Consider the following 26,940-nt stretch of genomic DNA (forward strand, 5'->3'; position numbering starts at 1 on the left):
ACCCATAGTCAGCTGGATAGGCTCCAGCTTCCCTGCGACCCTGTACAGCAGGGGTCATCAAACTATGGCCCGCGGGCCGACTCCGGCCCGCCACCCCCCTTTGACCGGCCCCCCAGCCCCTCTGCCCCCCACCACTTGAACCAGCCCTATGAGGCAATCCCCAAAAGTGGTCATGGCCTATTTTTTTAAATTGCTTTTTGGCAAATAATAACATGTCTGCATCTTGTATTTTGTTGATTTTATCAATTAAAATTGATATTTAGTTATTAAATGAACTATTCATATTTTCCGAATTTTCATCATATGCTCGCGATCAAGCAGTGACAGGCAGCGCACGCGCAGAGAACTGTCAGTGTTCAGGACAGCAAAATGGCTAGCGGTCAGCGAAAAGCTGACAGAGAGTGCAGAGTTTTTAAAGAACAGTGGACCAACGATTATTTTTTCGTTCAGTGTAAGGACCGTGCAGTTTGTCTTGTATGTAAAGAAAGTGTGTCGGTTTTCAAAGAATATAATCTGCGTCGTCACTACGAAACCCGCCACAAAGAGTATGCTAGTTTGCGAGGACAAACAAGAGAAGACAGGATTCGGAGGATGAAATGCGGACTGGCTGCACAACAGAATGTATTCCTTCGCCAAACCCAGGTCAACCAGGCCGCTGTCCGAGCTAGCTATAAGGTAGCTCACCTACTAGCTACCCATGGAAAGCCGTTCACTGATGGGGACTTTGTTAAAGTATGCATGCTTGCTGTGGCCGAGGAGGTGTGTCCCGACAAGAAGGATGCGCTCAACGCGGTGAGTCTCTCCGCACCTACTATGACCAGGCGAACCGAAGATTTGGGGGACAACGTGTATGACCAGCTGAATGAGAAAGCGTCAGAATTCGAGTTTTTTGCTTTGGCCATGGATGAGAGCAATGACGTGCAGGACACGGCACAACTGCTGTGATCTATTGATCTATTGCTCATATTATTATAATTTCACTGTTTTTAAAAGTGTATTTATTTTATCGGCCTATTTATTTGACCTTTATTAAGTGCTGCACACAATTATTATTAATATTATTAATAATATCAACAGGCCTACCTACAATTTATAATTTTCCACTCACCTTTGCCAGTGTCAATCACCTCAACTAGGCAGATGTTTCTTACCTTGACAGCTTTGATGTTATTTTTATTAGAAAATAAATAAATGGAATATCTGTGGTATTTCAAATTAAAACAAAGCGTGAAGACTCGATTACTACTTTTGCAAACCACTAGTAAAGATAAACAAATATGTGCCAGGAATCAAGTGTTGATACAGTAGTGGGGATATAGTAGTGGGGATATAGTAGTGTGGATATAGTAGTGTTGATATAGTAGTGTGGATATAGTAGTGGGGATATAGTAGTGGGGATATAGTAGTGTGGATATAGTAGTGTTGATATAGTAGTGGGGATATAGTAGTGTGGATATAGTAGTGGGGATATAGTAGTGTGGATATAGTAGTGGGGATATAGTAGTGGGGATATAGTAGTGGGGATATAGTAGTGTGGATATAGTAGTGGGGATATAGTAGTGGGGATATAGTAGTGGGGATATAGTAGTGGGGATGGCTGTGCCAGGCTAGTAATCTCTACTACACAATGAGGCCTGCTGGTGGTCATATTTGTCTGGGTCATACAATTCTATGTTATATAGCTGACCTGACCCCGGCCCCCCATCACAGTCAGGAACGACAATGTGGCCCCCAGAGAAAAAAGTTTGGTGACCCCTGCTGTACAGGATAAGTGGTTATGGATGATGGATGGATGGATGGATCTATGACTGCCTCTCTGAAAAAAAATTGTATTGTATTAAAATATTGAATTGTATTGTATTAAAACCCATAAACAGTTTATATATATATATATATATATATATATATATATATATATATATATATATATATATATATACACACAGTGACATGCAAAAGTTTGGGCACCCTTACTGAAAATGTCTGTTACTGTGAATAGTTAAGTGAGCAGAAGATGAACTCATCACCAAAAGGCATAAAGGTAAAGACGACACATTTCTTTTCAGTGTTTTCTGCAAGATTTGTGTATTATTTTTGTTTTGTACAATTGGAGAGTGAAAAAAGAAAAGGAACACCATGTGAATGTTTGGGCACCCCAATACATTTGAGTTCTCAGGTAACTTTTACCAAGGTTCCAGACCTTAATTAGCTTATTGAGTGGTGGCTTGTTCAAATTCTTTGTGAGGAAAAGTCAGATGATGCAGATTTCAAAGCTGTATAAATTCTCTGACTCCTCAAACTTGTCCCTAAAATCAACAGACATGGGCTCCTCTAAGCAACTCCCTCACATTCTGAATAATAAAATAATCGATGCTCACAAAGCAGGCGGCATGGTGGTGTAGTGGTTAGCGCTGTCACCTCACAGCAAGAAGGTCTGGGTTCGAGCCCCGTGGCCGGCGAGGGCCTTTCTGTGCGGAGTTTGCATGTTCTCCCTGTGTCCGTGTGGGTTCCCTCCGGGTGCTCTGGTTTCCCCCACAGTCCAAAGACATGCAGGTTAGGTTAACTGGTGACTCTAAATTGACCGTAGGTGTGAATGTGAGTGTGAATGGTTGTCTGTGTCTATGTGTCAGCCCTGCGATGACCTGGTGACTTGTCCAGGGTGTACCCCGCCTTTCGCCCGTAGTCAGCTGGGATAGGCTCCAGCTCCAGCTTGAAGCGGCTAGAGATAATGAGATGAGATGATATGAGATGCTCACAAAGCACGAGAAGGCTACAAGAACGTAGCAAAGTGTTTTTAGGTAGCTGTTTCCTCAGATCGTAATGTTATTAAGAAATGGCAGTTAACAGAAACAGTGGAGATCAAGGTGAGGTCTGGAAGATAAAGAAAGCTTTCTGAAAGAACTGCTCGTTGGATTGCTAGAAAGGCAAATAAAAAACCCTGTTTGACTGCAAAAGACCTTCAGAAAGATTTAGCAGACCCTGGAGTGGTGGTGCACTGTTCTACTATGCAGTGACACCTGAACAAATATGACCTTCATGGAAGAGTCATCAGAAGAAAACCGTTCCTACATCCTAGCCACAAAATTCAGCGTCTGAAGTTTGCAAATGAACATTTAAATAAGCCTGATGCATTTTGGAAACAAGTCCTGTGGACTGATGAAATCAAAATAGAACTTTTTGGCCACAATGTGCAAAGGTATGTTTGGAGAAAAAAGGGTGCCAAATTCCAGGAAAAGAACACCTCTCCAACTCTGAAGCATGGGTGTGGATCGATCATGCTTTGGGGTTGTGTTGCAGCCAGTGGCACAGGGCACATTTCATTGGTCGAGGGAAGCATGGATTCAAATAAATACCAGCAAATTCTGGAAGCAAACATCACACCATCTGTAAAAAAGTTGAAGTTAAAAAGAGGATGGGTCCTACAATAAGACGATGATCCAAAACACACCTCAAAATCTACAATGGAATACCTCAAGAGGCCCAAGCTGAAGGTTTTGCCCTGGCCCTCACAGTCCCCTGACCTAAACATCATTGAAAATCTGTGGATAGATCTCAAAAGAGCAGTGCATGCAAGACAGCCCAGGAAACTTGTAGAACTGGAAGCCTTTTGTGAGGACGAATGTGTGAAAATGCCCCAGGTAAGAACTGAAAGATTATTAGCTGGCTACAAAAAGTGTCTACAAGCTGTGATACTTGCCAAAGGGGGTGTTACTAGGTACTAACCATGCAGGGTGCCCAAACTTTTGCTTCGGGCCCTTTTTCTTTTTTGTCATTTTGAAAATGTAAAAGATGAAAATAATTTTTTTTTTTTGCTTAAAATATAAAGGGAATGAGTCATCTTTAACTTTATGCCTTTTGGAGATCATTTCATCTTCAACTTGCTTAACTGTTCAAAGTAACAGCAATTTTGACCAGGGGTGCCCAAACTTTTGCATACCACTGCATATATATATATATATATATATATATATATATATATATATGAGGTTTACACCCCTACAATTATTAGACAAATATTAGTGTGTGTGTGTGTGTGTGTGTGTGTGTGTGTGTGTGTGTGTGTGTGCGCACGTGCATACACACACATAGACAGCATATCTTCCTTATTATTTAGTACTTCTGCAGTTACACTCCTGCTCCACACTCAAGCGCGCTCTCTAGTCTCTCTCAGTCTCTCTCTCTCTCTCACACACACACACACACACACACACACACACACACACACACACACACACACGCACACACACAGGTTTGCCCGCTGAGCTCTTTAAGTCCACTTTTCAAGCCTCTCCAGAGGCCAGATCTGTGTGAGCTCAGTAGAGAGCTCTGCCTCAAGCCATGGCAGAGAGAGAAAGAGTGAGAGAGAGAATACATGAGTGTGTGTGTGTATGTTATGTTTGCGTTTATGTTTATGCGTGTATGAGCATATTCAATATAACACGTGCACTATAAGTCAATAAATTATTACTGTTATTAAATTATTATGCTTGTGTGAACTAAAGGAACGCATGGAAAGAGGACGTGCTGTGTACATCTTGCAAATGTTCGAATAAAAAGTCATTTTACTGCCTCTCATCACTGACAAATAGACAGATTGATTTGCTATAATGTAGAAACTCTTTTTAAAATTGTTTATCCAGACTATATACTGCCCCAACAGTTAACTCCCTCTCCACCCCCACCCTGTGTGTGTGATGCCCTCAGCCTAGCAGGCTCCATTACATCTGACTCTCAATAACGCATGACCAGTCTGCGGGAACATGCCAGGTAAACACGCACCTTCATGTTTTACTCAAATGCAGGGATGTTACAGCAGATAAGTTTGGAGTGCACATCAAGGCAAACCTAGTGTCTGTGATGTCTGTGATGTCACACCCACACTGGACATTGTCCACCACCATACAGGACATTGCTGACTGCCTAATAAATAAAATATCCAATAAAATTTTGAATTATTTTCACTATTTTACAATGGGTTCTACTTTTAATGGTGTTATTTTTCTATGACTATATGCATACTTATACACTCACCGGCCACTTTAATAGGAACTTGTTCTTGATGCTAAGATTCTTGTTCTTCGCTGGCAGGAGTGGAACCCAATGTGGTTTTCTGCTGTTGCATGCTGAGATGCTTTTCTGCTCACCACGGTTGCAAAGAGTTGCTATGAGTTACTATGTCCTTCCTGGCAAAAAAACTCAAACCAATCCGGCCATTTTCCTCGGACCTCTCTTATCAACAAGGCGTTTGTTTCCACCCACAGAACTGTCGCTCACTCAACACAACGTTTTTTGTTTTTCGCACCTCATCTCATCTCATCTCATCTCATCTCATTATTTGTAGCCGCTTTATCCTTCTACAGGGTTGCAGGCAAGCTGGAGCCTATCCCAGCTGACTATGGGCGAATGCGGGGTACACCCTGGACAAGTCGCCAGGTCATCACAGGGCTGACACATAGACACAGACAACCATTCACACTCACATTCACACCTACGGTCAATTTAGAGTCACCAGTTAACCTAACCTGCATGTCTTTGGACTGTGGGGGAAACCGGAGCACCCGGAGGAAACCCACGCGGACACGGGGAGAACATGCAAACTCCGCACAGAAAGGCCCTCGCCGGCCCCGGGGCTCGAACCCAGGACCTTCTTGCTGTGAGGCGACAGCGCTAACCACTACACCACCGTGCCGCCCTGTTTTTCGCACCATTCTGTATAAACCCTAGAAACTGCTGTGCGTGAAAACCCCAGGAGATCAGCAGTTTCTGAAATACTCAAATAAACCAGTCCATCTGGCTCAAACCAACACCCATGCCACAGGGAAAGAAAGTCACACTTTGAGATCACAATTTTTCCCGTTCTGATGTTTGAACATTGTGAACATTAACTGAAGCTCTTGATTTGTATCTGCATGATTTGATGCATCGTGCTGCTGTTAAGGGATTCCTAATAAAGTGGCCAGTGAGTGTATGTGTATATATGAGATATTATATGAGATTATATGAGATAAAGCTTTGCGTAGATACATGTCTCAATGTTTATCTTCCTTACCCCAGATATAGTTAATGAACAAATACATGTTTAGTATCTGAAGTTTAATGATTTAGCTTTTTTTTATATAGGTTCTAATGTAGCTAACAAATAATTATATAATGGCTAATTTTCTACATGCTTGCATGCGTTTCATGACTTTGAAATAGAGCTGCTTAAAAATTTGTTTATGGCACTCAATGACACTATCATGTATGTATAAAAACAGACAAAGGAACATCACATCGCGAAAAACAGTATATTTTTAAGCAAGATCACTTTCTTTCTCAGCCAATCGTTTGGTATTACAGCTTCAGACACTGGTAGGACCGATACATTCCTGCTCATTGTGTTTAGAAGTTTGTCCAATGATAAAATTACGATTTAAAAAACATATATACGGTACACTAATTCTTTTATAAAAAGTGATCTTATGAATGGGTTTTGTGGCAAGGGTTTGGTGTGTAAAAATGAATGATACTAATTTGAACGCTATTAGCTTCATATACGTCTGTTAGCTCAAAGTTCTAGTGAACAAAAATAACTACATTGCAGGCATTTAGCAGATACCCTTATCCAGAGCAACGTACAACGGGACCCTGAGAGACCCACAGCAGTGAGCAGCCTGGGGTGCAGTTGGGGATTTGGTGCTTTGCTCAAGGACACTTCATCCATTCCTGCTGTTACATAGAATCGAACCAACAACCTTTTGGTCCTAAATCTGCTTAGGCCATAGCTTTCCAAAAGTGACTTGGTTACTTATAATTAAGCAACATTTCAACACCACCAATGTCTTGTCTTAATAATCAATAATTATAGATTGATTATTATTGATTATCACTGATTTATTATTTTATGATTATTGACTATGTGAAAACAATTGAAACTGATGTGTAAATGGACTAGCAAGGTGATTTACCTGGAACTCTGGAACACAAGATAGATAGATAGATGGATAGATGGATGGATGGATGTACTTTATTGATCCCGAGCTGGGAAATTGTTTTGTTGCAGCAGCAATTTATCAGACATGCAAAAAGAAAAAGACACTGTACCACATGAAACAGAATTTTAAAAAAAATTCCCAAGAACAAGCCGACTATACAATATACAGATAAAAATGTAACAATAAAAAATAAATCTATTTTTTTCGCGGTCTGGTTTCCATCAAATCCTGCACTCTGATTGGTTGGCGAGCGGGTCCATATCCTACGATACGGACCCCAGTTACGGACCTCTGGCAACCCGCTCATTCACAATAACACCAAACATCATAGCAATTTTTGCCAACATTTATTTTCGCATTTCTCAGGGGAATAGCATTAATTTTACAGCATGGATAGCGATAACAACAGTCTTCACAGCGAAAGCGATTTTTACTACCCTGAGGAAGAATAAATAAAAGAAAACATTTCAGGAGAAAGCTAAAAACCTGTAACTGTTGCTAACGCCGAGCAAAAACATGGCTGAATCCTGAATGACTCAATTTTGTATAAATAGGGGACTACATAGGCGGCAAAATGTAGTTTTTTTCCTGCCATGGAAGTGCACTTGTATACCGAGGAGGAAGCCATTTGCATGATAGCCGTGAATGAGGATTCAAAATGGCAGCTTGCCTCGGCTCGGCTCGGTTTTCCCTTTCGGGCGCTCTCGTTTTCTGTTAGAATTTGGTAAAGAAAAAAATAAATATATTATTTACCAGCTTAAGGTCGGTCCGTATGGTGAAATACCATGACCTCGGCCTTGAATACTGACCTCGGCCCAGAGGGCCTCAGTCAGTACTTTCAAGACCTAGATCACGGTATTTCACGATACGGACCTCCCAGCTGGTAAATAACATACATATATATATATATATATATATATATATATATATATATATATATATATATATATATATATATACGTGCCTTGTATGTGTGAATGTGCATTAATAGTGCTAAAAACAAGAACTGTGATAAATGAAGATAAAAACTCAACAAAAGTCGTCGTATTAAATGAAAGATAGATAGATAAATGCTAATGGAGCATAGTTAAGGTTTTTTAAAACTTTGTTATTTCAACCATATACAATCGGTACAGTACACAGTTAAAATGAAAAAGCATTTCTCCAGGACCATGGTGTTCCATTAAACATCAACGGACTACAATCTACAATACAACATAAAGTGCAAGAGTGCAACACTGCAGACAATAAACAGCACAACAGACAGACAATAAACGGACAATAAATGACACAAACAGCATAAAGTGCAGAGTTGAGTGTGCACATTGAGGTCGTATATGAAAAGGGAATAAATAAATGTAAACCTTGTGTGTGAGAGACACTGTAAACGTTGTAAGTAATAGTGCATTATTGTTGTTCACTGTGCAAAGATTGCAGTGTGAATGGTGTGTTCAACAGTCCGTGAGAATCAGAGTTAAGAAGTCTGATGGCATGTGGGAAGAAACTGTTACAGAGTCTGGCTGTGAAGGCCCGAATGCTTTAGTACCTTTTTCCAGAAGGTAGGAGGCTGAAGAGATTGTGTGAAGGGTGTGTGGGGTCTATAGTGACTAATGACAGCAAACAAATAAGTTCTGGCAATGCAAAGGTTCCAGGAGGACCAGGGTTATGAACAGAACAGTACTATACCGCAGAGAGGTCAGAGTTCTCTATCAGACAGAGGTGAGTTATTGTACAGTGTGATGGCTTATTGGAGCAGGAAAGATTTCCTGTATTGGTCCTTTTGACAGCGAAGCTGTAACAGTGTGTTGGAGAAGCTGCTCTGCTGTCTGTCCAGTGTGTGGTGGAGAGGGTGGTCAGAATTATCCACGATGGATAACAGTTTGTTCCGAGTCCTCCTCGTCACCACAGTCTCAAAAGTGTCCTGTTTGCAGCCGATTACGGAGCCAGCCTTCTTTATCAGTTTATTGAGTCTGTTGGTGTCACTGGCTCTGATACTGCTGCCCCCAACAAACCACCGCAAAGAAAAGCACACTGGCCACAACAGACTGATAAAAGATCTCCAACATCTTGCTGCACACGCTGAAGGATCTCAGCTTCCTCAGTAAGTACAGCGGTGTTTGAAAGTTCGTGGACCCTTTAGAATTTTCTATATTTCTGGATAAATATGACCTAAAACATCGTCAGATTTTCACACAAGTCCTAAAAGTAGATAAAGAGAACCCAGTTGAACAAATGAGACAAAAATATTATACTTGGTCATTTATTTATTGAGGAAAATGATCCAATATTACATGTCTGTGAGTGGCAAAAGTATGTGAACCTCTAGGATTAGCAGTTAATTTGAAGGTGAAATTAGAGTCAGGGGTTTTCAATCAATAGGATGACAATCAGGTGAGACTGGGCACCCTGTTTTATTTAAAGAACAGGGATCTATCAAAGTCTGATCTTCACAACACATGTTTGTGGAAGTGTATCATGGCACGAACAAAGGAGATTTCCCAACAAGATGGCAGACGCTCACAACTGTGGCCTGGCAGGTGCTGCGTGTTGTTTGTTTAAACCATCCAAGCCATCTAAATTAACATTGCATCACTGGCTCATGACGCTGTATGTTGCTACTCTGCTTTTGATATCTGTTCAACATCGTTTTACTAAAGAAAATGGCAATTATGTCCTCCCTTCTGCTCAAAGGAGTTTACACCTGTTATACTCGAAGTTCCTGATCAATGGACAAACGAGGGTGCCTCCTAAGTTGCGTGAGACATCTAACTCGCAAGGACTCTTCCAATTCGCCACGATATTATTACCGGCCGGTGATGTTGAACTAAACCCAGGCCCACAACCTACAGATGCTGCAACCATATGTTTATAGGAATATGCAATGAGTCTACCATTTTATGGTGTTCAACTTGTAAATCCTAATAATAATCCCTTCATCAGTGCGGCCGTGACTTACTTACCCCCGGCGTTGCCAGCAGTTATTTCGCCCCTCTCTCTTGTTGGCGGGTGTTTGCTTTTGGCCGGGGGGGGGGGGCAGTGGTGGAGGCTGGCGGTCTGGCGGCGTCTCTGCAGTCATTGGCTGTGCCTGGATTGGGCCTTCCAAATGGCAGGGAAGCGAGCTTCGGCACCGGAGCAGTTTGCCGTTACTCAGGCTTCCAGTGGTGAGTCTCCAATAATTCCATTCTTGGATTGCCATGCCACATTAGGCCGATAATTAACGCTACAGTACACCGACTAAAGCCAGGAATCCTATAATGAAAAAACACCGGACCACAAAATTCTTTTCAACGTTGAATCATGCTAAAACTGTCTGGGATCCACGGTGTAAAGACAAAGGCTTATTTGGCAGACATTTAAATATCCGAAGTATGACATCCAAACGCGAACAACTGGAACATTTACAGTACTTTGCGACTCCAATATTGATTTTTTTGGTCTGACTAAAACTTGGTTAACTTGCTCATCTCCAGAAGCCTTAATATATATGCCAGGATATGACGTTTTTAGAAGAGACAGAGACGAAGGGAGGGGCAGAGGTGTTCTATTATATGTGAGAAATACTTTAAAATGTAAGAAGATTGAATAGCCAAGACAATGTGATATTGATATTGAATGTGTTGGTGTTAATGTGTCACTATCTACTGAAATGTCATTTACCTTAATTTGTTTATACCGAAAACCCTCGTCAAAACTAGATTTTTATGATCAACTGAAAGTTCTTCTTCGCCATTGCAATTTTAACAAAGAGGTCATTATCATGGGTGATTTCAATATCAATTGGAATGATAACAATGCAAGGAAAAACCTCAAGAAAATAATTGATTATTATAATCTTACACAGCTAGTAGAACAATCTACAAGAATAACCACTTGCTCTGAAACAAGAATAGATATATTGTTGACAAATAGCCCTGAAATGATCATAAAGACACTGTCGCCTCACAGCAAGAAGGTCCGGGTTCGAGCCCCGTGGTTGGCGAGGGCCTTTCTGTGCGGAGTTTGCATGTTCTCCCCGTGTCCGCGTGGGTTTCCTCCGGGTGCTCCGGTTTCCCCCACAGTCCAAAGACATGCAGGTTAGGTTAACTGGTGACTCTAAATTGACCGTAGGTGTGAATGTGAGTGTGAATGGTTGTCTGTGTCTATGTGTCAGCCCTGTGATGACCTGGCGACTTGTCCAGGGTGTACCCCGCCTCTCGCCCATAGTCAGCTGGGATAGGCTCCAGCTTTCCTGCGACCCTGTAGAACAGGATAAAGCGGCTAGAGATAATGAGATGAGATGGAAAACTAACAAAACAGCGTTTCTCCTCAAGTAAAACTAGATCTTGCTACAATATAGTCCCAGTTAGGCAACAGCAAAATCTTGGGGCAGCTTTAAGACAGGTTGACTGGGATAAAGTCCTTTCTGAGGGGAATATACAGTGACAGTGATCAATTTATTACAACAGTTAACGAAACTATGATGCCTTTTATCAAAAAGATTAGCAAAAAGAAAGCAAAGGGAAACAATCTGCCCTGGTTAACTGAGGAATGCTGGAAGTTAATGAGAGAAAGGGACCAATTATTGAAAAAATCCCTAAAATCAGGTCTGTCAACAGACCGGCAAAAATTTACCTCTGTAAGAAGCAAAGTAACACAGACTATCAGACATTCTAAAGTCAATTTTTTTATGAACATCATTGAAGAGGCTAAAGGGAATGGGAAAAGAATTTGGCAAAATATTAACAACTTAATAGGGAGAGATAAAAACCATAATAATAAAGGACTTGAACTTAGAATTAAGAATGAACTTGTGACAGACACAACCATCTTAGCCAAAGAACTTAATATTTTTTTTATTGATTCTGTTCATTAGATAACTAAAAAGTTCAGTTCACCCATTCACACACTTTCTCCTATAAACCATGAACAATCTGTTTTTAATATAGAAGAAATAACAGAAACAGAGGTGACTAATATTATCAATGCACTGAAAACCTCCAAGGCTAAAGATGTCTATGGGCTTGATACAAACTTTTTAAAAATATACAAAGAGTCTCGAGTTCACTCAATAACTTCTCATCTCATTATCTCTAGCCACTTTACCCTGTTCTACAGGGTCGCAGGCAAGCTGGAGCCTATCCCAGCTGACTACGGGCGAAAGGCGGGGTACACCCTGAACAAGTCGCCAGGTCATCACAGGGCTGACACATAGACAACCATTCACACTCACACCTACGGTCAATTTAGAGTCACCAGTTCACCTAACCTGCATGTCTTTGGACTGTGGGGGAAACCAGAACATCCCCACATGGACAACATGCAAACTCCGCACAGAAAGGCCCTCGCCGGCCATGGGGTTCGAACCCGGACCTTCTTGCTGTGAGGCGACAGCGCTAACCACTACACCACCGTACCACCCACCCAATAACTTATCTGGTTAATCTTTCCTTTAAACATTCCGTTGTTGCATCAGTTTGGAAGGTGGCCATGGTTACACCAATATTTAAATCAGGGGAAAGAACAGAAATGGCCAATTACCATCCTCTCAGCATCCTTCCCATTGTGTCTAAGATTGCAGAAAAATGGGTTGCTAAATTATTGATCGAACATCTAAATATAGGACATAATCCTTTGCATCCCATGCAGTTTGGTTTCCGTACTCATCATTCTCCAGACACCACAAATTGCTTATTATTAGCGAAGATAAAATGCCTTTTGGATAACAACTCCTATGTAGGTGCTGTGGTTTTGGATTTAAAGAGGGCATTTAATACTGTGAACCACCAGGTTCTTTTATCTAAGTTAACTTATTTTAATTTTTCTGAGAAAGCTATTCAGTGGATGAATTCTTACCTGTCTTCCAGGAAGCAATGTGTGTATGTTGGTAATACCAAATCTCCTCTTCTTGATTGCCTTGTAGGAGTCCCACAAGGCTCCATACTTGGTCCAATTCTATTCACATTATATATAAATGATCTACCTGATGTCTGTCATAGTGTTAACATCCAGATGTACGCGGATGATGTAGTAATTTATATGCATGCTAAAAACATCCAACAAGTTACATAGACTTTAATATCTGGAATGACTCATTCAGGACTGGCTAACTGAATCATGCCTATATCTGAACACAAAAAAAAACCCCAGTCTGCATGATGTTTTCTAAACAGGCTACCAAGTTGACACATTCTAATGTGTTCCTTAGAGGAGAAGAGCTTGATCTTGTGAATGAGTTTAAGTATTTGGGAGTAACCCTGGACTCCACATTAACCTTCAAAAGTCATGTTAAAAAGGGTGTCAAATAAAGTAAAATTCAACATTCACAATTTCAGGCAAATTAGGCCATTTCTCAACATGAAAGCTGCTAAGATGTTTCTACATTCTATGATTTTCTCCCATATTGAGTACTGCTTCATAAATTGGTCATTAATTAGTACAGCAACATTTAAACCAATAGAATTGCTTTTTAAAAAAGCTATAAAAATATTTGATAAGAAAGCACTATTATTTAATTATTGTAATATTTAAAAAAAAACACAATCTTTTGAGTTTTGAGAATTTTAAGAATTATAAGTATACATGTTTTATATATAGAGCCTTATATGGGCTTGCTCCACCTCCATTAAATGAATTTTTTAAAAGAGTTGATGGTGGCATTACAAGGGCTTGAAAAAAAAGGTGACTGTATAATACCCTTCAGACATACTACTTTTGGGCAAACTGTACTATCTGTAAAGGGTTGCAAATTTTGGAACAGCTTACCACTTACATTAAGGGAGTACCCTACATACCACCAATTTAAAGTCCATGTCAAATTATGGCTGATGGTAACCCAGAACGGCACTCATTTTTAATATATGTCATATATCTGATACAGTTTTTCTTTTTTCTTTTTAATTGTTGCCTTTGTCCTACTTTGTTTTTGTTTTATCTTGTGCATTGTGGTATTATTATTTTTTGGTCTTGTTTTTAGCAAATGTTTAGTTGTTTGCAAATAGGCTATTTTTTGTCACCTGCCTAGGGACAACGGATGAAAATTAGCAATTATGCTAACTCCGGCGTCTTTACACTATATATTTATACTAATGTTCATTAAGATGTAATGTCCCTATCAAATAAATCAATAAAATAAAATAAATGGGATGACAATCAGGTGTGAGTGGGCACCCTGTTTTATTTAAAGAACAGGGATCTATCAAAGTCTGATCTCCACAACATGTTTGGCGAAGTGTATCGTGGCACAAACAAAAAAGATTTCTGAGGACCTCAGAAAAAGTGTTGTTGATGCTCATCAGGCTGGAAAAGGTTACAAAACCATCTCTAAAGAGTTTGGACATCACCAATCCACAGTCAGACAGATTGTGTACAAATGGAGGAAATTCAAGACCATCGTTACCCTCCCCAGGAGTGGTCGACCAACAAAGATCACTCCAAGAGCAAGGCGTGTAATAGTCAGCGAGGTCACAAAGGACCCCAGGGTAACTTCTAAGCAACCTCACATTGGCTAATGTTAATGTTCATGAGTCCACCATCAGGAGAACACTGAACAACAATGATGTGCATGGCAAGGTTGCAAGGAGAAAGCCACTGCTCTCCAAAAAGAACATTGCTGCTCGTCTGCAGTTTGCTAAAGATCACATGGACAAGCCAGAAGGCTATTGGAAAAATGTTTTGTGGACGGATGAGACCAAAATAGAACTTTTTGGTTTAAATGAAAAGCGTTATGTTTGCAGAAAGGAAAACACTGCATTCCAGTATAAGAACCTTATCCTATCTGTGAAACATGGTGGTGGTAGTATCATGGTTTGGGCCAGTTTTGCCGCATCTGGGCCAAGACGGCTTGCCATAATTGATGGAACAATGAATTCTGAATTATACCAGCGAATTCTAAAGGAAAATATCAGGACATCTGTCCATGAACTGAATCTCAAGAGAAGGTGGGTCATGCAGCAAGACAACGACCCTAAGCACACAAGTCATTCTACCAAAGAATGGTTAAAGAAGAATAAAGTTAATGTTTTGGAATGGCCAAGTCAAAGTCCTGACCTTAATCCAATCAAAATGTTGTGGAAGGACCTGAAGCGAGCAGTTCATGTGAGGAAACCCATCGACATCCCAGAGTTGAAGCTGTTCTGTACGGAGGAATGGGCTAAAATTCCTCCAAGCCGGTGTGCAGGACTGATCAACAGTTACCGGAAACGTTTAGTTGCAGTTATTGCTGCACAAGGGGGTCACATCGGATACTGAAAGCAAAGGTACACATACTTTTGCCACTCACAGATATGTAATATTGGATCATTTTCCTCAATAAATAAATGACCAAGTATAATATTTTTGTCTCATTTGTTTAACTGGGTTCTCTGTATCTACTTTAAGGACTTGTGTGAAAATCTGATTATGTTTTCGGTCATATTTATGCAGAAATATAGAACATTCTAAAGGGTTCACAAACTTTCAAGCACCACTGTAGAGTCTGCTCATCTCTTTCTTGGATACAGCTTCCATGTTGGATTTCCAGTCCAGTCTGTTGTTGATGGTAACACCCAGGTAGTCCTTCATCATCACCATTCACAAGTTAACTCGAGGCCTTCAACAGAGTTGGTCACATATTGATCAGAGGCCACTAAATCATGTTCACGGGCGATTGCTCTAAGACAACGAGGGAGGCTCAGCCTCCTCTAAAAATGCCCTTATAACTTTAATGTGTGCGTGAGTTTCTCCCCCTCGTGACAGCGCGATGCAGCGCAGCCTCAGTGGACTTCAATGGCATTTGGGAGCTATGCGCTTTTCAATCTCAAAATGCAAGACAATTATTGGACAAATACTGCGAAAATGCCCGCCTACGGACTCCCACGGACTCCCAGCCTCAGTGGACTTCAATGGCATTTGGGAGCTATGCGCTTTTCAATCTCAAAATGCAAGACGGTTATTGGACAAATACTGCGAAAACACCCGCCCACGGACTCCGAGCCTCACATGGGAGGGACATGGCAGGTTCCGCGAGGAGACTGGTGATTGGTGAAAGCGGCTGGATATTTTCTTTGATTGACAGCTCGTTTCAAATATAGACAGGCAGCGGTGAATCTCAGTTCAGTCCCATGCGGATTCGCAAGTGCTGTGGTGTATTGTAAGATATCAGCTTACATTTCGATTTCATTCATTACATACGGTTTCTACCAGCTTTTTTAGTTTGTGTATATTTTCATTGTAAATAAAGTGTAAATATAGTGTTGTCAAGTTTGCTATCTTAGTTCCAGAAATTTCGTTTATTTGAGTGACTGAACTTGAACTTGAGGGGGCTAGTCAGCTAGCAAGAAAGCTGCGCACGGATGCCAAGCATTGCTGATTTAATTTTGGCGAAGCCATTTGCCAGTCTTCCTTTCGAGGAAAAAATTAAAATTAAAGAGCAGGGTAGACCAACGCCTCAAACTGACTTGGTGAAAAAGGTAGGGAATAATACTCGTTCCTTTCAGCTCTCCTGGTATGAGAAAGTGAATTGGCTAACAGCAAGTGACCCACATCAACAACAGTAAATAGGCTACTTTAGTAATATGTCATGGATGGACCAAAAATATAGAATCTATTTAAAATGTTTATGCTGAGTATATTATATTGGGGCGGCACAGTGGTGTAGTGGTTAGTGCTGTCGCCTCACAGCAAGAAGGTCCTGGGTTCGAGCCCCGGGGCCGGCGAGGGCCTTTCTGTGTGGAGTTTGCATGTTCTCCCTGTGTCTGTGTGGGTTTCCTCCGGGTGCTCCGGTTTCCCCCACAGTCCAAAGACATGCAGGTTAGGTTAACTGGTGACTCTAAATTGACCGTAGGTGTGAGTGTGAATGGTTGTCTGTGTCTATGTGTCAGCCCTGTGATGACCTGGCGACTTGTCCAGGGTGTACCCCGCCTTTCGCCCGTAGTCAGCTGGGATAGGCTCCAGCTTGCCTGCGACCCTGTAGAAGGATAAAGCGGCTAGAGATAATGAGATGAGATGAGATATTATATTGGAATATATATTTTTCTGGATATGAATTAAACACAGCTACAATTTGGAAAACATTTTTAAACAAAAACACAGCTGAGAACATTTCACACTACAGACCTGGATTAAAAGTGAAGGGTTATCAAAATTGTCAATAAAACATTTCATTCATTCATTCATTCATTCATTATCTCTAGCCGCTTTATCCTTCTACAGGGTCGCAGGCAAGCTGGAGCCTATCCCAGCTGACTACGGGCGAAAGGCGGGGTACACCCTGGACAAGTCGCCAGGTCATCACAGGGCTGATACATAGACACAGACAACTATTCACACTCACACCTACGGTCAATTTAGAGTCACCAGTTAACCTAACCTGCATGTCTTTGGACTGTGGGGGAAACCGGAGCACCCGGAGGAAACCCACGCGGACACGGGGAGAACATGCAAACTCCACACAGAAAGGCCCTCGCCGGCCCCGGGGCTCGAACCCAGGACCTTCTTGCTGTGAGGCGACAGCGCTAACCACTACACCACCGTGCCGCCTCAATAAAACATTTCTCAGTCAAAATAAGTAAAATAAAGGGAAAGTGTCATTGAATGAAATGTGTGGCACCCAGCTCTACTGCTGAGGTTCCTGACAAAGAGCTGCTTTCAATAATGATCAATTTTTAAACAACATGCCACAATTTTAAAATATAAAATGTTAAAATATACCCCTCCCCCCAACACCACCATCATGTATATTGGACAGTAGGCTAATGGGCCAAAAGAACCTGTTATTTCACAGTTTGTGATGCTGCCAACAATCAGCCAGATCAGAGGCAAGAGTATGGGCAAAATTGATGTTTTTTCTTTTAAAATCTGGAAATATCGTAACCGACCAGCCTCCCCTGTTTGAAAGACTACCAGCCGCCACTGATCATGTTATATCATATCGTATCATATTGTATCATGCTGTCATCAAATATTGAATCTTTGTCATAAGAATTGACATCAGATCATATCGTGTGAAAGCCTGAGGTTTACACCCCTGCGACTTAGTGTGTTTGAGCCACCTGTTTTAGAGGGAAATGGCAAAAAAACTCACTCTGCAACAAGAAGAACATAACAGAACATGTAACACAGATAGCAGTTGAAGCTCAGGATCAAAGCCTGGGCCCTGAAGCTGTGAGGCACCAACACTACCTGCTCCTTCCATGGAGAAAAAGACAGAAATTGTATTTTTGAACAAATCGTTTCATCAACAGATACATAACAATAACAAAAATCTTAGCCTAAGCTGAAACTATTTGAGTAGGAAAGTCTCATCTCATCTCATTATCTCTAGCCGCTTTATCCTGTCCTACAGGGTCGCAGGCAAGCTGGAGCCTATCCCAGCTGACTACGGGCGAAAGGCGGGGTACACCCTGGACAAGTTGCCAGGTCATCACAGGGCTGACACATAGACACAGACAACCATTCACACTCACATTCACACCTACGGTCAATTTAGAGTCACCAGTTAACCTAACCTGCATGTCTTTGGACTGTGGGGGAAACCGGAGCACCCAGAGGAAACCCACGCGGACACGGGGAGAACATGCAAACTCCGCACAGAAAGGCCCTCGCCGGCCACGGGGCTCGAACCCGGACCTTCTTGCTGTGAAGCAACAGCGCTAACCACTACACCACTGTGCCGCCCAGAGTAGGAAAGTCTCATTCTCATCTCATCTCATTATCTCTAGCCGCTTTATCCTTCTACAGGGTCGCAGGCAAGCTGGAGCCTATCCCAGCTGACTACGGGCGAAAGGCGGGGTACACCCTGGACAAGTCGCCAGGTCATCACAGGGCTGACACATAGACACAGACAACCATTCACACTCACATTCACACCTACGGTCAATTTAGAGTCACCAGTTAACCTAACCTGCATGTCTTTGGACTGTGGGGGAAACCGAAGCACCCGGAGGAAACCCACGCGGACACGGGGAGAACATGCAAACTCCGCACAGAAAGGCCCTCGCCGGCCCCGGGGCTCAAACCCAGGACCTTCTTGCTGTGAGGCGACAGCGCTAACCACTACACCACCATGCCGCCCGAGTAGGAAAGTGATTTTTTTAATTTTTTACAAATTTAAATAATGATTGCAAAGTAAAATGGTCTACACATAGCATATGTTCTTTATTATGTAATGTCACTGCAGTTATGCTTCACACACACACACACACACACACACACACACACACACACACACACACACACGCACACACATTATTCCACACTGAAGCCGTGTTCTGGAAACAAACTAAGAGCTGTACGCAATGTAAGCTTTTTGGGAACGAGCCTGTACTTGTAAGCTTTCAATGAAAAATGAGTGTGAAACTATTTATGTGTGGGAACCCAGAACTCTGAAGTAATAAATCTTCATTATTATACTTTTTTTTTCTTTAAACAAAACCTTGCAATCAAATAATTTTTTTTTTCAGGAAACTTGTTCATTTTTTTTTCTTTTTCTGAGAAGTCCTCGTTAATGTTCTCATTGTGTTTGCTGCCTTCCACCTGTTGAGTATTCTTCTTCTTCTTGCAACAACAGAATTTTAATACAAATTGAATTTTGTACTGTGACTGATTTTACTGTGTATTCGTACTATGTGCGCTATTTAATAGATTCCCCTGCTCCCCTTACCTCGGATTTCCAGCGGGGAGCCCTGAGGTCAAAGGTCATCTTACCTCTGCACCTCTCTCTCTCTCTCTCTCTCTCTCCATGTCCTGCTTCTAAGTGGGAGACCAGGAAATAGCCTGGCTGACTCTGACAGGTTAACGGACCCACACGGTGACATGATATCATTGACGTGATGTTCAAATGAGTGATAGAAATCCAATTACACAAATCTTACAATTTGAATGTATTTTTGTGCCAGTGCCCCGTGCCACCTGGCAACATGCTGCCCCGGGCAGTTGCCCATGTTGCCCATACCTAAATCTGCTCCTGATTATAATATTGATATTAGATATAAGTGCTATCCTTTCCTTCACAGATCTAAATGAGTCCATTAAAAACCACTACCCAGTGCCATGACAGGATCCTCCAAAACAGCATCTCTGAAGGTCTTAAAATATACACTCACCAGCCACTTTATAAGGAACACCCATCCACCTACTGTTTGATGCGGTTCTCTAATTAGCCGATCCCTTGACAGCAGCACGATGCACAAAATCATGCAGATACAAATCAAAATCTTCAGTTAATGTTCACAATGTTCAAACATCAGAATGGAAAAAATGGTGATCTCAGAGTGTGACATTCACTGTGGCATGGGTGTTGGTTTGAGCCAGATGGACTGGTTTGAGTATTTCAGAAACTGCTGATCTCCTGGGGTTTTCACACACAACAGTCTGTAGAGTTTACACAGAATGGTGCGAAAAACAAAAAACACTTAGTGAGTGACCGTTCTATGGGTGGAAACAAACACCTTATTGTTGATAAGTGAGTTCAGAGGAAAATGGCTAGATTGGTTTGAGCTGCCAGGAAGGATATAGCAACTCATATAATCACTCTTTACAACTGTGGTGAGCAGAAAAGCATCTCAGCATGCAACAGTAGAAGACTACATTGGGTTCCACTCCTGTAGCCAAGAACAGGAATCTTAGAATCAATAACAAATTCCTATTAAAGTGGCAGGTCAGTATATTCATGGATCTAAAAAAGTTAGAATATCATGAAAAAAATTCTTTTTTTTCATAATTTAATTCAAAATGGAAAACTTTTGCATATTCTATATTCACAGTGAAGTATTCAAGCCTTTTTTGTCTTAATTTTGATGATTATGGCTTATAGTATCTCAAATTAATAGAATAATTCCTACAAGCAATCAAAAAAGGATTTACAATACAGAAATGTACAACTTCTGAAGAGTATGTTCATTTATACACTCAATACTTGGTTGGGGCTCCTTTACCACAAATTACTGCCTCAGTGGGGCGTGGCGTGGAGGCAATCAGCCTGTGGCACTGCTGAGGTGTTATTGAAGCCCAGGTTGCTTTGATACTGGCCTTCAGCTCGTCTGTATTTTTCAGCCAGGTGTTTCTCATCTTCCTCTTGACAATACTCCATAGATTCTCTATGGGGTTCAGGTCAGGTGAGTTGGCTGGCCAATCAAGCAGAGTAATATCATGGTTAGCAAACCATTTGGTAGTAGTTTTGGTACTTTAGGCAGGTGCTAAGTCCTGCTGGAAAAGGAAATCCGCATCTCCATAAAGTTTGTCAGCAAATGGAACCATGAAGTGCTCTAAAATCTCCTGGTAGATGCTGCATTGACTTTGGACTTGATAAAATACAGTGGACCAACACCAGCAGATGACATGGCACCCCAATTCATTACAGACTCTGGAAACTTCACACTGGACTTCAAACACCTTGGATTCTGTGCCTCTCCACTCTTCCTCCAGACTCTAGGATGTTGATTTCCAAATGAAATGCAAAATTTACTTTCATCTGAAAAGAGGACTTTGGATCACTGAGCAACAGTCCAGTTCTTTCTCTCCTTAGCCCAGGTAAGACGCTTCTGACATTGTCTCTGGTTCAGGAGTGGCTTGATATTAGGAATGCGACAGTTGTAGCCCCTTTCCTGAAGACGTCTGTGCGTGGTGGCTCTTGATGCACTGACACCAGCCTCAGTCCACTCCTTGTGAAGCTCTCCCAAGTTCTTCAATTGACTTTTCTTGACAAACCTCTCAAGGCTGCAGTCACCCCTGTTGCTTGTGCACCTTTTCCAGCCAGCCTTTTCAGCAATGACCTTCTGTGGCTTAACCTCTTGTGGAGGGTGTCGATGATCATCTTCTGGACAACTCAAGTCAGCAGTCTTCCCTATGATTGTGGTTGCATGTACTGAATTAGACTGAGAGATACACAGTATTTATACTGTTTTACTCAAACTCTAAATTAAATATTATAATATTTCAAGATATGTTTTTTGCACTGTAGGCCATAACTATTAAAATTAAAATAGAAAAATGCTTGAAACATTTTAGTTTATGTGTAATGACTCTAGAATATACTAAACTTTCACTTTCTTAAATAACTGATGGAAACTATTGCACTTTTTCACGATATTCTAATTTTTTTCCGATGCACTAGTAAGTACCAGTTCAATACAATATGCTAAAGCTAGTAAGACAACCTGTCATTGGCACTCAGCAGCCACCCACTCTGAATGCATGTGGCTGAGCACGTGAAATGGCAATTAAGCTATGCTGACCCTGTCACCCCCTCAGGTCACTTACTGTCATAGAAACAAGTTCTTGTGCTGGAGCAAAAGGACAGAAAAATGAGAGTGTGTTCACATGTAAATATACAGTGGATATACAAAGTGTACACACCGCATTAAAATGATAGGTTTTTCTGATGTAAAAAAAAAATGAGACTACGATAAATAATTTCAAAACTTTTCCCACCTTTAATGTGACCTATAACCTGTACAATTCAATTGAAAATCAAACAAATCTGTTCAGGGGAAAAACATCAAAAATAAAAACCATCCTGTGCACACCCTTAAACTAATACTTTGTTGAAGCACCTTTTAATTTAATTACAGCATTCAGTCTTTTTGGGTCGGAGTCTATCAGCCTGTCACATCTAGACTTGACAATATTTGCCCACTCTTCCTTGCAAAAGCGCTCCAAATCTGTCAGATTGCGAGGGCGTCTCTTGTGCACAGCCCTCTTCACGTCACCCCACAGATTTTCAATTGGATTAAGGTCTGGGCTCTGGCTGGGCCATTCCAAAACTTTTTTGGGGTCATTGTCATGCTGAAAGATGAAATTCCTCTTCATCTTCAGCTTTCTAGCAGACACCTGAAGGTTTTGAGCCAGAATTGACTGGTATTTAGAACTGTTCATAATTCCCTCCACCTTGACTAAAGCCCCTGTTCCAGCTGAAGAAAAACAACCCCAAAACATGATGCTGCCACCACCGTGCTTCACCGTGGGCATGGTGTTCTTTTGGTGATGCGCAATGTTGTTTTTGTGCTAAACATACTTTTTGGAGGCGGCACGGTGGTGTAGTGGTTAGTGCTGTCACCTCACAGCAAGAAGGTCCTGGGTTCGAGCCCCATGGCCATCGAGGGCCTTTCTGTGTGGAGTTTGCATGTTCTCCCCGTGTCCGCGTGGGTTTCCTCCGGGTGCTCCGGTTTCCCCCACAGTCCAAAGACATGCAGGTTAGGTTAACTGGTGACTCTAAATTGACCGTAGGTGTGAATGTGAGTGTGAATGGTTGTCTGTGTCTATGTGTCAGCCCTGTGATGACCTGGCGACTTGTCCAGGGTGTACCCCGCCTTTCGCCCGTAGTCAGCTGGGATAGGCTCCAGCTTGTCTGCGACCCTGTAGAAGGATAAAGCGGCTAGAGATAATGAGATGAGATACTTTTTGGAATTGTGGCCAAAAAGTTCAACCTTGGTTTCATCAGACCATAACACATTTTCCCACAAGCTTTTGGGAGAGTTGATAGGTTTTTTTTTTTGCAAAATTTAGCCGGGCCTGGATGTTTTTCTTTGACCCTACCTCATAGTCCAGACATGTAGCCTGGCAAGCCAGACTAAATGTGAATATTTCTGAAGGGTGTGGGTAGGAACAACCCGTTGTCTTTCAAACTGTCTGTGTGTATAGGCCAACGCTCTGACCAATCAGTGCAACAGTGACTGTGACATAATCAGAGCGACAGAAAGCAGTGGGGGAGCCAGCTGGTAGATCAGACTTTTGCCACAGCCGGTCGGCAAAACAGCGAAAACGTCCTTCTTGAAAAGGAATGAGCGGAGAGCCTCTTCCTGCTCATGTTTCAATGAAAACTCAAAGTCTAATTCTTCTAAAACTGATTCCAAAGCGGAGTCAAACGAGCGCTGTTCAATAGCCGTAGCCATCTTTCCTGTTGTGCTTTCTCCAGCGTCGCGCAGCCTTGTCGTCACTCCTGCAAAAGCCCGCCCAAAGAATCCAAACAAAAACCTTGCGTTGTGATTGGCAGGCACGATTTGATGCCCGGGGTGTGTTGTTGATATGGTCTGAGGCTAGACCCACTCGTAGGCAAAAATATTTTTGGCCGCTAGGCGGGTGGGTCTAGTTTACTAGGCTACCAGACATGTGGAGAATAAGGGAGATTGTTGCCACATGTAGTACACAACCAGTACTTGCCAGAAATTCCTGCAGCTCCTTCAGTGTTGCTGTAGGCCTCTTGGCAGCCTCCCTGACCAGTTTTCTTCTTGTCTTTTCATCAATTTTGGAGGGACATCCAGTTCTCGGTAATGTCACTGTTGTCCCATATTTTCTCCACTTCTTGATGACTGTCTCCACTGTGCTCCATGGTATATCTAATGCCATGGAAAATTTTTTCTACCCTTCTCCTGACTGATACCTTTCAACAATGAGATCCCTTTGATGCTTTGTAAGCTCTCTGTGAACCCTGGCTTTTGCTGGAGGATGCAACTGAGTAAATGTCTAAACTTTATTTGGGGTTAATCAGAGTCATTTTAATTAATGGTGGGTGTGAATCCAAAAAGACTGAATGCTGTAATTAAATAATTAAATCAAAAGGCGCTTCAACAAAGTATTAGTTTAAGGGTGTGCACACTTATGCAACCAGCTTATTGTATGTTTTTTTTTAAATGTTTTTCCCCCTAACAGATTTGTTTGTTTTTCAGTTGAATTGTACATGTAATAGGTCACATTAAAGGTGGGGAAAGTTTTGAAATTATTTATCGTGGTCTCTTTTTTTTTTTACATCAGAAAAAACCCCATCATTTTAACGGGGTGTGTACACTTTTTATATCCACTGTAGGTGTGTGTGTGGGGGAAGCTGAGCAGAGGCATGATACAATGTGTTTTTCCAGCAGTTTCCTCCATAACAATCCGTTGTTTGGTGGATATGCGATGTTCAGAGAAAATTAGAGCTTCATTTTGGAAGAAATTATCTTGGTTTTGCTTTTAGGAAAAATTCCACATTTTGACCCAAACTTAAGGGCCAAGCACACAATCACGTCTCAGTTCCACCTGTGTGTGTAAACACAGGGCCATCACCAGGGAAGCTGAGCATGTCAGGACACACAGGTCTGCTAACAACGCCTCACACCCCTCTTTAAGCTACACAACAAGCACTTAGAATGACGAGCCGCTGACAAACATGCGCCGCCGAGGCTTAATGGGGTGAAGACCTGGCCTTAAGTGTGTTTGCTCCAGTCCAAGAGAAACCTGAACGTTCAAAGCAAAGGTTTAAGTTTTAATGCAGTTTGGTCACAAGAATGAATGGTGGCCAATTGTACTATATTCTTCTAAGATGAAATATTATGTATAATGGCTTACACACCTTAAGGGCTGATTTCCTGGCAGGGATAACTCACACAAGATGTTATACAGAATTACTGGAAAGATTTATAGTTACCTGCGTAAGCGATGTATGGATTTTGCTTCAGATTTGCAAAAGAATAAAAAAAAAAAAAAAAACACATTGTAGTCAGAAGCGTGTCTGAGTCTAAAAGCTCGGTATGAGAAGATGTTTTGAATGGATAGTTATATAAAGAAATAAAACCCAATGGCGTTGCTGTTTTCAGAAAATCAATGATAGGGTGGTGTGATTCGGCCCAGGGACAAGCTCAGTTTCTGTTGCAACTCCAAAGTTGATTATTTTTTCAATAACAGCACATCCAGAAAAATTTAATTCTATTTTTTTTATTACACAACAATTATATTTTCTTTATTAATCAGACAGGCTAATTATACTTTTTAAAATGAGTTTATAGTTATAGGAATGTTCTGGAATGTCTGCGAAACAAATGAGTTCTTGTTATCACTTACATTGTAGTAGCTATAAATGCCTTATCAGCATTGGTCTTAAAGTTAATAAGATTAAAAAAAATTATATTACTCAGAAACCACAAAGCCCTCCTTCCTGAATAATTTCCCCGTGTTGGAAAGCTCAAAGTTACAGTGTACTGAAAGTTCACCAAAGTGCTGACACTGGAGATTCCTTCCAAAAATGCTTAATTGTCAGATGCGGCAGAGAGGCGGATGTAAGTGCAGAAGTGTTTATTATAATACAGTGCGATCTATACAAAAAGTGCATGAAATGCACACAAACAGTCCAAATCAGCAGGAAAGGTCATAAACATGAAAACAGGCAAAGGGTCAATCGAGGCACAAACAGGATGTCGGATGCAAAACGAGAACGAGAACTAGAACCAGGAGTCAAGAAACCAGGAAAATCACAAACACGGGAAACAAGGCTTGGTAATGCGCACTGAATGTAGCGTAATACTTCACAATGCCTTTGCATCAGTGCAGTCCTTAAATAGCCCAACACTTCATCCACTAATTGAGAACAGGTGTGCCTTGTTCATGGCACGTGTGCTGGAGCTCACTCTGCACGCCTTTTGGTGCACACGCCACAGCGCGCAGGACTGACGGAACCCACTCCCAAAGAACTCCCTCCGGGAGTGAAAATCCATCATACGGGGCCCCGGTGGGGGTTCGGGCTCAGGCTCTGGACACGACTTGGGTTCTTGGCTAGGAGTAGGCTTGATTTCGAAACTTGACGTGGACTCTGGACTGGACACGGGCTCTGAAGATGACTCTGGACTGGACTTGAACTCTGGAGGTGACTCTGGACTGAATTTTGGGCTCAAGCTCTGGAGATGTCTCTGGACTGGGCTTGGGCTCTGGAGATGGCTTGGGCTCTGGAGACAACTTTGGACTGCACTTGAGCTCTGGCTCGGGCTCTGGAGATGGCATGGACAATGGCTCGAGCTCTGGAGATGACATTGGACTGGGCTCGAGCTCTGTAGAGGGCTCTGGACTGGGCTCAGGCTCTGTAGAGGGCTTTGGACTGGGCTCAGGCTCTGTAGATGGCTCGGGGTCTGGAGATGACTTAGAATCTGGCTCGAGCTCCGCCTCTGGCATGGGCGCAGATGCTGGCTCCGCCTCTGGCACGGGAGCAGATGCTGGCACGAGAACAGGTGCTGGCATGGGAACAGGTGCTGGCTCTGTCTGAGAAACC

The sequence above is a fragment of the Neoarius graeffei genome, chromosome 26, assembly GCF_027579695.1.
Source record: "Neoarius graeffei isolate fNeoGra1 chromosome 26, fNeoGra1.pri, whole genome shotgun sequence".
In the NCBI taxonomy this organism is placed as follows: Eukaryota; Metazoa; Chordata; class Actinopteri; order Siluriformes; family Ariidae; genus Neoarius; species Neoarius graeffei.